General features: G+C 37.7%; 1 long non-coding RNA gene across 1 annotated transcript in view; it reads right to left on the reverse strand.

Moving 5' to 3' along the window:
• The window catches only part of LOC118527905 (uncharacterized), a 202,908-nt gene extending 197,427 nt beyond the window's left edge, over positions 1 to 5,481 (reverse strand). The window contains exons 1-2 of the long non-coding RNA XR_013445331.1: positions 5,391 to 5,481; positions 1,385 to 1,472 (exon numbers count right to left, since the gene is read on the reverse strand). This is a non-coding gene — a long non-coding RNA (uncharacterized LOC118527905). The remainder of the gene's footprint in view (positions 1 to 1,384; positions 1,473 to 5,390) is intronic.
• Between the last annotated feature and the right edge of the window lie 7,943 nt (positions 5,482 to 13,424).

Genomic DNA, 13,424 nt, shown 5'->3' on the forward strand with positions numbered 1-13,424 from the left:
TCTTTATTAAAATAGATTCCAGAACTTCCACCCCCATTATTTCTGCTGTCCTCCCATTGGCCAAAACTTAGAGCCACCCCTAGCTATAAGGAAGGCTAGGAAATGTAAACTGTAGTTGAGCAGCTATCTACTTAGTTTTGGTACAAAGATTCTAAAGAAAGCCCTATGATCCCTGCTTCTTGGTATTCACACCCTTGTATAATCCCCTCCCCTCGAGTGTGAATAGGACCTGTGACTTGCTTCTAACCAGTAGAATATGGTAAAGGTAATGGGATGCACATGATTACATTGCTTAAGACTGTAGTGTCCATTTTAATGGAAGATGCTTTCCCTTGCTGCCTTCCAAGATGCAAGCTGCCATGTTGTAGGTCACATATAGAGAGGGCCATATAAAGAAGGCCACACAACAAGGAAGTGAGGGCAGTGCCTGTCCAACAACCAGCATGGAAGTGAATGCTACCAAAGACCACAAAATCTAATAGGTCAGAAGACAGAGTGGTTCCACCCTTCAACAAGAGAGCAACAACAACATTGGTACCAGAGGGCAAACTTAAGGCATTTAGTGAGAGAGAACAATGACAGGGAACCAACCACTTAGTCAGCCTGGTCGGCCCAAGTCAAAGGTCAAATTACAATTAGTAGGTGCACCTGCAATCAATATAAAAAAATTATAGTATAAATCAGATGCTAAAGAATGCCACAGTAACTTACCATAATGTGACTATTACACAGTAGGGACAGACAAATCCACAAATCTGACTCCCCAGAACAATGACTGGATAAACAATGTTAACATTTTTTTCCAGTGACTCTCTCCTATTTGTGGAGTAAGCTGACCGACCCCTTTTGATTGGCACATTCTTTTCTATATGTTCTTGCAATCTGAATGTGCCAGGTAAGGCCACAATGCAATTATACAGATTGGATGGATTATACAGTGTAGAGTGACTACATATAACTTGACAACATTGACTTTCATGTGGATTTCACATATTTGTATATTTATTATGAAATTTATCTGACCAGATGGAAGTCATGTGTTTTGAGGAAAGGGTGCCTTTTGTAGTAATTCCATAGAACTCTACAGATGGTTTGAGCAGTTGACTGAGGAGAACATTTTCTAAAATGCATTCAAAATTTACTAAATAAACATACTCTATCTGACAAAAAGAAAGGCAAAAAAAAGTGTACTTATGACATTAAAGAGAGGGGAATGAAGAAATGCCTTTTGGGAGGTGACCCACTTGGATATTATCTTATTTTATTTCAATCATTTACTTTCTTATCAACCCTCAGCCTCAACTTAGGACCCCACTCTGGTCCAGAGTCTCAGATCCCCTCCTGAAGATTTTCCACCTATTCCCAAATATGAGAAGTCCCATACCACTGTCCTTTTCTGTGCCTTGTGAACTTTGATGCCTCCAGTTTCAGCCTGATTTTAATGTTTTTCTCTGCTCCAGCTTCTGCCTTCCCTGAAAAAGAAGAGTGGTGGACTTTGATCCCATGAGCACAAGGAAGAAAGTAGGTGACACAATTCCATATCAATCTTTCTACAAATAATGGCTGCAATACATTTCCTCCTGAATTATCTAAAGGCAAACACACCACCTCCAACGCCAAGTGTATTAGTTCCCTAGGGTTTCCATGACAAATTACCACAAACTTGGATGGCTTAAAACAACAGAAATTTATTGTCTCACCTTTCTGGAGGCTAAAAGAAATTAAAATGTCAGCACAACCATGCTCCCTCTGAAAGTTCTAGGGGAGGATCCTTCCTTGCCTCTTCCTAGAGCTCACTTGGATTTCTGCCTCCATAATCACATGGCATTCTTCTGAGTCTGTGTTCTAGTTCCCTACTTGTCATAAGGACTTTGGTCATTTGATTAGGGCCCACTCTGAGTAGTCTGCCCATAGGTGTTTATTTAGAGGATCAATAGTGCTATAGATTAGAGAGTGCACAGCAACCAGCATATAGTAAGTACTCAATAGCTGAAGCAATGATAGAGAGAAGGTTCATTTGGGGCCTCATCCAAATCTGAGATTCTGTAATTTTAGAAGGGGTCTATTTAGAAGGTAGTCATTTAGTAGTCCTAACATTTTAGGACCTCAGTATTTTGATTAATAATATTATTACTACTTGGGACACCTGGCTGGCTTGGTTGGTTAAGCGGCTGCCTTCAGCTCAGGTCCTGATCCCAGGGTCCTGGGATCGAGTCCCACATAGGTAGAAAAAAATAATAATAATACTATTACTACCAACAATAATAGCTGCCAACCAATTGAAAACTAGTATTTCTAAGGTTTTATACTAAGTGCCTTACTGTTGTCTCAAGTAAATATACCTCTATGAGGTAACTATTATCATTCCCAATTTATAAGTGAGGAAACGGAAGGCTCAGCCAGGTTACTTGATATATGCAAGGTCATACAGCTAATAAAATACAAAACCAAGATTCAATCCAAATCTATCTGGCTCTAAAGTCGTATTTACCACTCATTACATTATTTCAAAATAGATGATGACACTTCAGAGACATAATACCAAATGGATAATAATTTTCAAGTAAGGTAGAGACACAGATGTCCTCAAGGATAGATATTTACATTTTTCACTTAAATCAAGGAGATACTATTGCTCTTCCTTGATGAGGTCTCATGAAAGAAAGACACCACATGGTTAGATCAGAAGAGTATTTGACCTTTGCTGAGCTCCATCCTTGGGAACAAAACCCAAGAAATAACCGCACTGAGGCTTCCATCCACCACTTTAAAGAGAATCTGAAACTATGGACTAGACATAACTGCTAGGATAATTTGCAAACTTTGGAACTTTCTCCAGTATATATATCACATTAAACTCTTTTTTTTCCCCAAAATGATTACCTGAAACTCATAAAGAGAAAAGGACTTGGGTGCTTATCTTCATGTATAATAAAGAAAAGAGAGCTACTTTTTTTTTTTTAACCAACCACGCCACATGGAGAAAATAGCCCAAGTTAAGTGGCTAAGCTTTGTAGCAAAATAGAAAGAATTTGGGTGACCTGGAGCTGGTTGGAGCCTGTTTCAGCAAACAAAACACTTCATTGTCTCCCCTGGGACACAAAGATGACTGACCAAGGGACAGGCACTCAGAGTTGCACGGTAGGAGTGGTTCTCAAAATGTGGCTCCCAGGCCAAAACTTTACCATCACCTGGGAACTCATGTGATACGCAAATGGTGCAGCCCCATTCCTGAATCAAAACCTCTGGGGATGAGGCCCAACCATCTGTATTTTAACAAGCCTCCAGATGATTCTGATAGACACTAAAGTTTGCAAGCCATTGCACCAGGGAAGAAGATTTGGCTCACTATAGAATTTCACCTCAGGAGGTACTGTTCTCCTGATGCAAGGTAAAAACAAAAACAAGTTGATTAGAAAGTAGCTGTGCTGTGAAAGCTAGAGAAAATGATTCATTTCTTCAATATTCACCAATAGAAAGTATCACCAAAGAAGCAAGGCAAATAATCCATTGAATGATCATGAGTCATCACTCTCCATAGCATCTACCCTCCATGAATATTGCTACACAATCCACATTTGTTTGCTGACAATTTTACTTGCTAACCAAAACCAAGAATAGTTACTATAAATGATATAAAAATAGGACTTAAAATTAGTGAAACTTACCATATCAGTTAGCAATGAATTTGGCTGAAAACAACATATGCCTAAGATAAACACATATTATTCATTCCAGTCAGGCACATTAAAGAGAAAAAATGAAAATTTTAAAAAAAAATCCAGACTCTAGTTATCAGTGGAATATCAGGCACTGATGTCCTAAAAGGAAAGGTTCATTATTCATATATACTCATGAACTTGTTTAAAATGTGACAAATCCTACTGCTCAATACACTGGGAAATGTTTGTACATTCTAATGAGTTGGAAAAATGAAGAAAAAACAGTATACAAGATCACACCCAAACCCATCTGAAACCATGATGTTTTGCTTCCCAGATTTCAATACATGAATTTTTAAATTTACATTTCTCATAACAAATATCCAATGTCCTTATCACTGTATCATATAGAACCCATTTTCAAACTTTTTCTTCAGAGATTGAGTACATCAAAAAAGGAAGAAATATTTTAAAATAAACCTTTTTATTGAAGAAAAAGAAATGCAAGACCTCTTACCATGAAGATAAATCCCATGAGGCTGCATAAAGAAAGGTAGTTAAGCCATAGATAAAAGCAAATTCCCAGCTGCAAAACATTACACAAATGTCAATGATGTTGGACTGATGCCAAAACTCCTCAGCGAGAGGAACTGAGAACAGGAGTCACATAGGTTTACGCAGTGAGGGAAGGGGAAGCCGTCCAGGAATTCTATCTGCCATAACTATAGTAGGTAATAGCAGACAATCCTTATCTTCAAGTGCTTAAAATTTTTCTCTACTCCAACAATGATAACCCAGAGAAGATACTGATGTTGATGGGGAAGGCAGGAGATGACACGAGAGCAGCAAATTTTTTCAGTTTAGTTCATACAGTTCTCCTTCCAACCTTGCTGTATTCAGAGACACCTAATTAAATTACCATATGTTTTGAAAAGAACATTTTTTCACTGCATCTAAAACAAACATATGTAGGAATATTTTTTTCAGTGTTATCTTTTAAATAAAGTGAAGAAGAATTGACATAGTATATAATACTTCTAATATAAAAGAAGTTTGAAGACCTTTGAGATCTAACATCAGAATAGATGGATTAATAATTTTCTTGACATATTTTTGCATGTTTGATTAATTAATTGGTGTCTTGAGACTATGTCATTTTATATCAAGATTTGAATGTACATGGGTTAATTTAGTAATGGATATCATTTTAATTGGATTCAAAATTGGGGTATCTGTCTCTGAGGATCTTAACTGGTCAGGGTAGTCAAAAGTATTAATTAATGCACTTCAGAATATTAACTTATTTTCTGAATGCCTTATGGTCCTCCTGAGCTCATAAAGTTTTCCTCTCAACATAAACTCATGCCCATACATTTGGGTGTTATAAAAGATTAGTCAAATGTAAAATTACAAAAGAAAAGCAAAAAAAAAAAAAAATTATCATAGGCCTTCTGTTACTGATTTTTAAACTAGTTTACCAAAAATGCACTTGCAGTATCTAGAAAAAATTCCACTGTGTGTTTCTTGGATGCCCACATCTACTTTCTATCTATCAAATAGCAATGCATCAGCCAGTGTTATCAAATTAAGCCATTGAAACAATGACTTCTGTCAATCTTTTTGGAAATATATGTGTCACAATAACATGGCAAGTAGTTTGGTGGTCAGAAAACATGAGATTAGTTGTGGCTCTTTCAATCACTATTTTTGCAACCCTGACCGAGTTACCTTGTCTTTCTGTATCCAGTGCCCTTATTTGTAAAATGCTGCTCACTCTCACACTGCCGTGGCTCATTAGAGTCTGGGTCTTTGAAGCCTGCAGAGAGAACAGATTGGACCTATTTGCTAACGCTGTCATGCTCACTGCCCACCAATCACTTACGGACACCAAATGCAAGGTATTGCACGTCCCACCATTTGCAGATGTGAGATTTAGAAAAACTTAGTATTAAAATTCCACCCAAAATAGCAATTTTCTTAGATGAAGAAAGAAAAGCTTGAAAACAATATTTACAGTTCTGTTTCTGTCCCCAAATTCTTTGCATGTTCTTACATGATTATGGGAATAATATTTTAAAAGGTCAAAAAGGATGCAAACCAAATTCTAACCATGCATGCCATTCAAGGGGAGAATGGGATGGAGAAAGTTAGAGGGGGGAAAATGTGAAGAGAGATGTTGACTTTTTCCTCTGAATAGTTGTGTATATTGTTAAATTTTTACAATGGGCATATATTCATATATCATGTGCAAGTGTTTTAAAAGATAAGGTTTATAGTTTTTAATACACAGAACACTAACTTGTTGAATGTCAGAAATCTAAGAAACAAATCTCCTACACAAAGGATTTCCTTAAGCAATTGTATGGTCTTATCTAAAACACAACCTCCCCAACCACACCCACACCCACCCAAAAAAAAAACTTCAAGAACTATGATAATTTGTTTTTAAAAAGTCACTAAAAAGTAATAAAAGATATAACACAAAATAATTCCTATTTTAAGTTTTACTCTTGGTTTGCTTGACTTGCTGTCGCCTCTGGCTGGGCCCCTCTTGGAACTACAGTATCAAACAATAGCTCTTTCGAGCAATAGATGAAGGATTATGAATTCTCTAAGAACAAAAGAGAGGCTATAATTTGCCAAAGCAAAAAACGATGTTTGTCTTCTGAAGTGAGGGCATATTAGCACCAAGTTCTACGGGGTATATATATACCCCTAGACATATAGCATGCAAAAATACATATGTATATTAACACAATTTGCACAAGATAATAACCTGACACCTTGGCATCAACACAAATGTTCTAAACTAGGTAAGAATATTTAGCTACCATTGATTGAAGACTATGCTGGCCCCTTAAATACATTGTCATTTACCCTAAAACTTAGTAGGTAGGTATTATGGCCTGAACTATAATCCCCCCCAAATTTATATGTTGAAGTCCCAACCCCCAGTACCTCAGAATGTGACTCTATTTGAATCTAGGGTCTAAAGTGGTAATTAAGGTAAAAGTGAGTGGGTGGTCCCTAATCCAATATGACTAATGTCCTTATAAAGAGAGGAGATTTAGGACACAGACACATAGAAGCAACAGCTTGTGAAGAATTTGGAGGACAACCATCTAAAAGCCAAGGAGAAAGCCTTAACTTGGATTTCCAAACTCTAGAATTGTGAGGAAAATTAATTCCTGTTCTTTAAGCACCCAGTCTGTGATAGTTTGTTATGGCAGCTTTAGCAAACTAATACAGTAGGTTAGTTAGTTTATCCTACTACCTGATTCTTTTGAGATTTATTCAAGTCCAGGTAGTGTGCCCCAAAGAACTGGTAATGGATATGTTTTGGTAACAGTACCCTATTCTTTCTAAGGGTTTCTATTCCATGGAGTTCTGATGGGTCTACAATAAGGGGTGAGCACATGATAAAGACTATGACATCCTAAGATTCCTTCCCACTGCAACTGGCCCAGGGGGAACTTCTGGCCCAAGTTTTCAATCAGCCTTTCTCTCTCAGGATCTAAAACTTGAGTAGAGTCACACAGGATAGAAGGAATTTTAGGCGTAGTGCCCTAAACAGACTCTCCATGAGTTTTTACCATAGAGATCCCTGGGGCCACCCTGGTTGTTGACCTTCCCAAGGCCTTACATTTTCAACCTTTTCTCTGCTGCTGAGTCAATTCATTTCTTTTGCCCTAAGCTCACTAGAGATAGTCTTTGTTCCTTGAAGCTAAAAACACCTCAGTGATACACATATTATTTTGTACAACCAAGTCTCTCGCATGGTAGTCTCTTAATAAATGAGTTAATTGTATAGTCCTGGGTCCCTTAAGGAAAAATGTTTGAAAATGTCTTGCAAAATAGAACTCTTCATCACACCTATCCAATGTGGGTAGGTGGCAATGCCATTTCACGGATGAAAAGGGTCAAAGAACAGGTAGTAACATACAAACAGACCTTTGCAACATATCAAACAGAACTTACTAAGAAAATTAGGGGCAAAAAGAAAGAGTACACGGAATTCTGCATTGAACTGCAGAAGTATAGAATTTGCTCAACAACCAGGTTGGAATTTGTACCTGCAGCACACTATGACACAGCTAACCAGGAGCTGGAGAGTGAATGAGTGCCAGAGTTTTGCAATGGTAACTTTGCCCTACTGAACCCTCACCCACCAAAATCTGATGGTTTCCACAGAGAATCTACTTCGTTACCAATGTGACTTAATATCGTGATTTGGTAAAACAAATTTAAAATCTCTTTCAATAGTTGTGTTTCCTGATATCCCTACACAAGTGATATGCAAAAAATTCTATTTGCCAAAACAGTGATTTACCGCAGTGGAAACTCCTTATTCTGCACATATTATTTATATCATTTGCATTTTGTTGGCATAAAGTTGATAAAAAATATATACTCTCCCAATCTCCTATCATTTATAATTTTAAAATTGCCTAGATCCAGATAATACAATTAAATCCCTGAATTAACATAACCCTTTTCTGCTTAAATTTTAAAACATCAATATAGCTTTCATTTACCTTTCCATCCTCCTTCAATATTAGAAATTAAATTTCATTAACTGGCTTTTTTTTAAATACCTGGGAGATTTTTACTTGAGGTCTCTGCTTTTCCTTACCCAAAGAACTACTGCAATAGTTTTCAAAAGCTTTATAAGCCACGATTTAAACTGATTTGATCATTCATGAAACTGGTATCATGCGCACTGCCAGCTCGTTACCTTAGTTAGTATTAGGATGACCTTTTACATTCCAGTGAAGTAAATCACCTCCTGAGGTAGGTTAACAAATGGAATCAGCAGTAGTCTTATCATATCCTACACCTAAGCAAGTTTGCAGATGTCCCCATTAGTAGCCACAGAGCTAATATTTATTTCCCCAACTACAAATCTACAAATCAAAATCTCTCCTTTCCTCTCCCTTCCTGCATCCTTCCCCCCTCTCTCCCCTCTCATAACTGCTCCCCTGCTTTAGTTTCTGAAGGTTTCATTTCAATATTCTGGACCAGTCAATCCCAATTTAGCTTCCAAAGAGAGACAAACACAGGAAGAGAAAACAGTTATGACTTACGAGGTGCTAAAAGCCTCCATGGTGCTTTTTCCTTTATGTAACAGTTAACATCGTCCCCAAATTCCCACACTAATAACCACAGGAGAAGTTCAAGGCCTGGTCTCTCCAGATCAATGCTGTTAAAATATACACAACTGCAGTGCTAAGTTAGCACATGAATAGCCATTAACATGGTAGGGGGTCATGTGCTAGGGAAGAATACCCAAACAGTAAGTAGTAATAGACCCAGACATTTAAGCCCTGACACGATCCAGTCAGCAGAAGAACCACAGATTTAAAGACAGGAGTTGGGGTGCCACTGTGGCTCAGTCCTTTAAGTGTCTGCCTTCGGATCCGGTCATGATCCCAGGGTCCTGGGATGGAGCGTAGGGACTCCTGATTCAGCAGGGAGTCTGCTTCTTCCACTCCCTCAACCCCTCCCCCTCTTCTTGTGCTCTCTCTCCCCCCACCCTCTGCTTCTCATGTACTCTCACTCTCTCTCTCTCTCTCTCTCAAATAAATAAAATCTTAAAAAAAAAAAAAAAGGAGGAGTGAAGAAATTAAATGGTATGATCTGTAAGGAGATAAGGAAGTCAGCACACTATAGTAAACTGTCTCAATGAGATCGATAGGGGCAGATTCACATCTGTGTGGTCTATGGAGTTACAAATTTTTTAAAAATAGGACAAAAGTGAGTATTTAGAATGAGAGAAGAAATAACAATTTACTCAGTTTTAAAAGCTGACAAATATGCAGGCTTTTAATACTGTTTTTCAACATTTTTAACCTGCATACTCATTGACCACTTCTTCAAATGACAACAGTTAGGTCATATTTTCTATAAGAAGAATAGAAAAGTAATTCAATCTTCTAGTATGGCTGGCAGATTTTTCTTTTTTTTTTTTAATTAATGATAGATTCTAAAAGTTTCTTTTAATTTCACAATACCTGCTTCTTTTCAAATTCAACAAAGCCTCTCATCAAGTCTTTTTCATATATGATTAGTTCCTGGTCCTAAACATTTCAAACATTGTTTCTCACCACTGCCTACAAACTTTCAGTGCCAAGAACACGTTCACATGGCAACATGCTCCCGGATCTTGCACCTTCAGATCCAGCTGCCACTGTCAGAAGCAAGTTTCTACAAGGGGACAGCGGCTTTGTTTATGAACCCACACTTCCAACGTAGAACACACATCAACAGACTTTGTTACAAAATTTCTCTGCAACCAAGTCATGAGATAAGGAAGCATTTAGAGTATCAGGCAAATCTACACCCACTTTTAATTGTATGTTAAATGGAGTAAATCACATGAATTTGCCGATAATTTCCTCCTCACCAGAGCAGTTGCTTCTTGTGTGATCTGGCTTTCTTCCAGCCTTTTTAGATAGCAATGCTGACCAAATTATCCTGTTATTCAGAAAACTCAATGAAACATTAGATCATATTTATTTTCAATAATTAAATTCATACCCAGCTGCTGAACAAGAAAAGCATTCTTTCTAATGCAAACCAAAATCAGTTTTAAAAAGACATTGCTCACAAAGAGTGCATATAATGAACCAGAATATCCTAAATTTACAGCTACACATAGCCATGTAGACAACTATGGATGCATTAATTTGCAGGCAGTAAGGGGAAGTCCTATTCACATTATTTCATTCTTATAAAATGCAATGTTCTACCATAAACTAAACAGTTTACTAAAGATTTGATAATCATTCCCAAAATGCCTAATATAAAAGCTAGAAACAGTATTTCCATAGATTTAATTGAAAGCATCTATTCACACTATTCTTAGGATGGCTGTGAAGTTTCTGATTTGTGTCACAATGACTTTATAAAATTAAAAAGCTATACAGTTTTTTTACTCTGAATTTAATAATTTGCTAAAACATGGAAATCTAACAAGACTTCCTTATCACTCATTTGGTCCTCTAGGAAATTCCCACAGAAAATAAAGGTGAGAAGTCCAAAACAAAATAAATAGGTTTTAAAACTTGCTTTAATTATTAACAGTAAAATGTTATTTAAAGGCAACTGTTGTCAATCGTGGATGCATATTAGAATCACCTGGGGAGCTTTTAAAACTCCTACTGTCCAGCTCACACCCCAGATAAATTAGAAATTTCTGTATATAAGATGCAGGCAGCAGTAGTTTTAAAAGTGCCAAGTGATTCTGGTGTGTATTGTAAGTTAAGAACAATTGCTTTATAGTATATTCATAATCAGCTGGCAGGCAAGAACAGACAAGAACACATTTAAGGATACTTGCTATGATTTAATTCAGAGGGAAAAGCTGTACAAAGTACCAAAGCCATTTGGTACCCAGCCTTTCCAGACGGCAAGCGATCCTCAAAGCAGGAATAAGAAGGGTAAAGATTACTTCATTGTGGCTATAAGGCTTTTTGTTAAGACTTCAGAAAAATTACCCCTGTCCACTAGACAAGCAACCTTCCAGGACTAATATGTGCTTTGTCTCACACACCTTGACAGACAGACAGACAGGCAGAGTGCTCTGTCTTGTAGAGATCTGTGGGTGTGGCTTTTACCTAATGGAGTGAACCTCAAAAAGATTTACAGAAACTTTTAGGAAAATTGTACTAACAAAAGCCCCACCGGCTTAAACGAAAGGGGACAAAGCAGAAGAGGCCCAAGTGCCACCACTGTTCTACAGAGGGTAGGAAGGCGGCTTAATCTGGCCACTGCCACTTGGGACATGGACGAGGAGGGATGACACAGAGGACAGAACCAAAGAGCTTGTGCCCAGATAGAATTCAGAATTGCTATTGGTCAGAGGACTTGTCCGACTACTGGTCAGAGGACTCATTTCCTAGCACTACCATAAAAAATTACCACAAATTTGGTGAATAAACACAAATTTATGATCTTACAGTTCTCTAGATCGGAAACCTAGTATGAGCTTTACCAAAAAAACAAAAAAAAAAACAAGGTTTTGGCAGGGCTTGAAGAGAGAATCTGTTTCCTGCTCATTCTGGTTATTGGCAGAATTCAGTACCCTAAGATTATAAGAACGAATTCCCTATTTTCTTGCTGATTGTAAATGGAAGGCAGTTTCCAACTTCTAAAGATCATCATATTCCTTGGCTCATGACCTCATTCTCCATCTTAAAAGCCAGCAGCAAACTCTGTCTGGCTCACTTTTTGCCTTCCTCTTCCACTTTTAAGGACTCAGGTGACTAGATTAGGCCCACCTGGACAATCCAGAACAATCTTCCCATCTCAAGGCCTTAACCTTAACACACCTGCAGAGTCCCTTTCGCCATGTAAAGTAACAAGCTCACACATTCTGGTATTTAGGATGGGATCTTTGGGGGTCCTTTTTCCTGCGTACATTGATCACCAAGTGCTATAAGCCTTCTGTTCTCCTGCTTTTTAATGGAAATGTCTACTTTGGTGATCCTATCTCTATCCTACCAGTGTACACGTTAAGGGTGGAGACAGGGAGGGCTGACAGCAGCAAAGAGGGACAGATAACCACTCTTTTTAATGCACAAGTCTTCAGAGCAACTGGATCTGAACTCAAGGAGCCACACATGAGGAACCTCAGCCACATCTGGATCTGATTCAGATGAAGAGCTCTTTAATTTTGAGCTGATGCTGTAGCAGAATGACATTTTGTAGGACCTTGGAACATTTTGCATGGGAGAGGTATATAAATAATGTGCAACCAGAAGGCAGCCTGTGGTAGACTGAAGACGACATGCTACCACTCCATCGAGAGGAGGAGGCTGCATCCCCTCCCCTTGAATCTTGTGACTGCTTTGACCAACAGTGTTTGACAGAAGTGATGCAGTATGACTTCCTCAGCCCATTATTGTGCCTGTCAATAAAAAGGCTCAAAAAACATGTGTCGAGTGAGTGGATAAATAAAAAGCCTACCCTTTGTAAAAGTCAGGGAAGAAGATTCCCTTAAATACTAACAATTGTGTACAGTCACATAACCACTTATTGGAGACTTACTGTGCGCCAGGCAGTATGCTATGTGCTTTAATCCATGTATTATAATTGTATTATCTGCACTTTATAGATGAGAGCGGAGAGATTAAGCAATATGAATATAATCATATGGTTAGGAAATGACGTCACAGGTTTCACACCTGGGTCCCTCTAATGCCAATAGCCTTCTTCCTTTCTTTCTTCCTTCTTTCTTTTCTTTCTAAGTTCCTTTTAAGTTATTCACATAAATGGCAAAAACAAAACCACAAACAGTGCAATAGAGTGTATAGTTGAAAATATGTCTCCCTCTCACCACTGATCCTAGTCTCTGTTCCCCTCCACAAAGAAAAGCACCACTACTAGTTTCCTGTGTATCATCCTAAATATATCCTAGGCATGTTTTTTACACAAATAGTAGTATTTTAAACATGGTAATTCAACTTTTTTTCATATAACCATGTCTCAAAGTCCTTAAACTATATACTGCATACACACACACACACACACACACACACAAACACACACACACAAACTGGGAAATCTCAAAGTAATTTGAGGCAGTCTATTTGTTTAAACTATAAAATAGTTATTTGACCCAAACAAATCAAATATTTTATTCCTCCAGTTTTTTTTTCAATTAAATCTCTTAAATGTCTATTCCATACTTTATAATAGTTTAGGGGCATCAACTATTATGTTCATTAAGCAAATGGAAAAACGTGATGTAATTAAAGTAGT

Source organism: Halichoerus grypus, chromosome 2, assembly GCF_964656455.1.
Source record: "Halichoerus grypus chromosome 2, mHalGry1.hap1.1, whole genome shotgun sequence".
Classification (NCBI taxonomy): Eukaryota; Metazoa; Chordata; class Mammalia; order Carnivora; family Phocidae; genus Halichoerus; species Halichoerus grypus.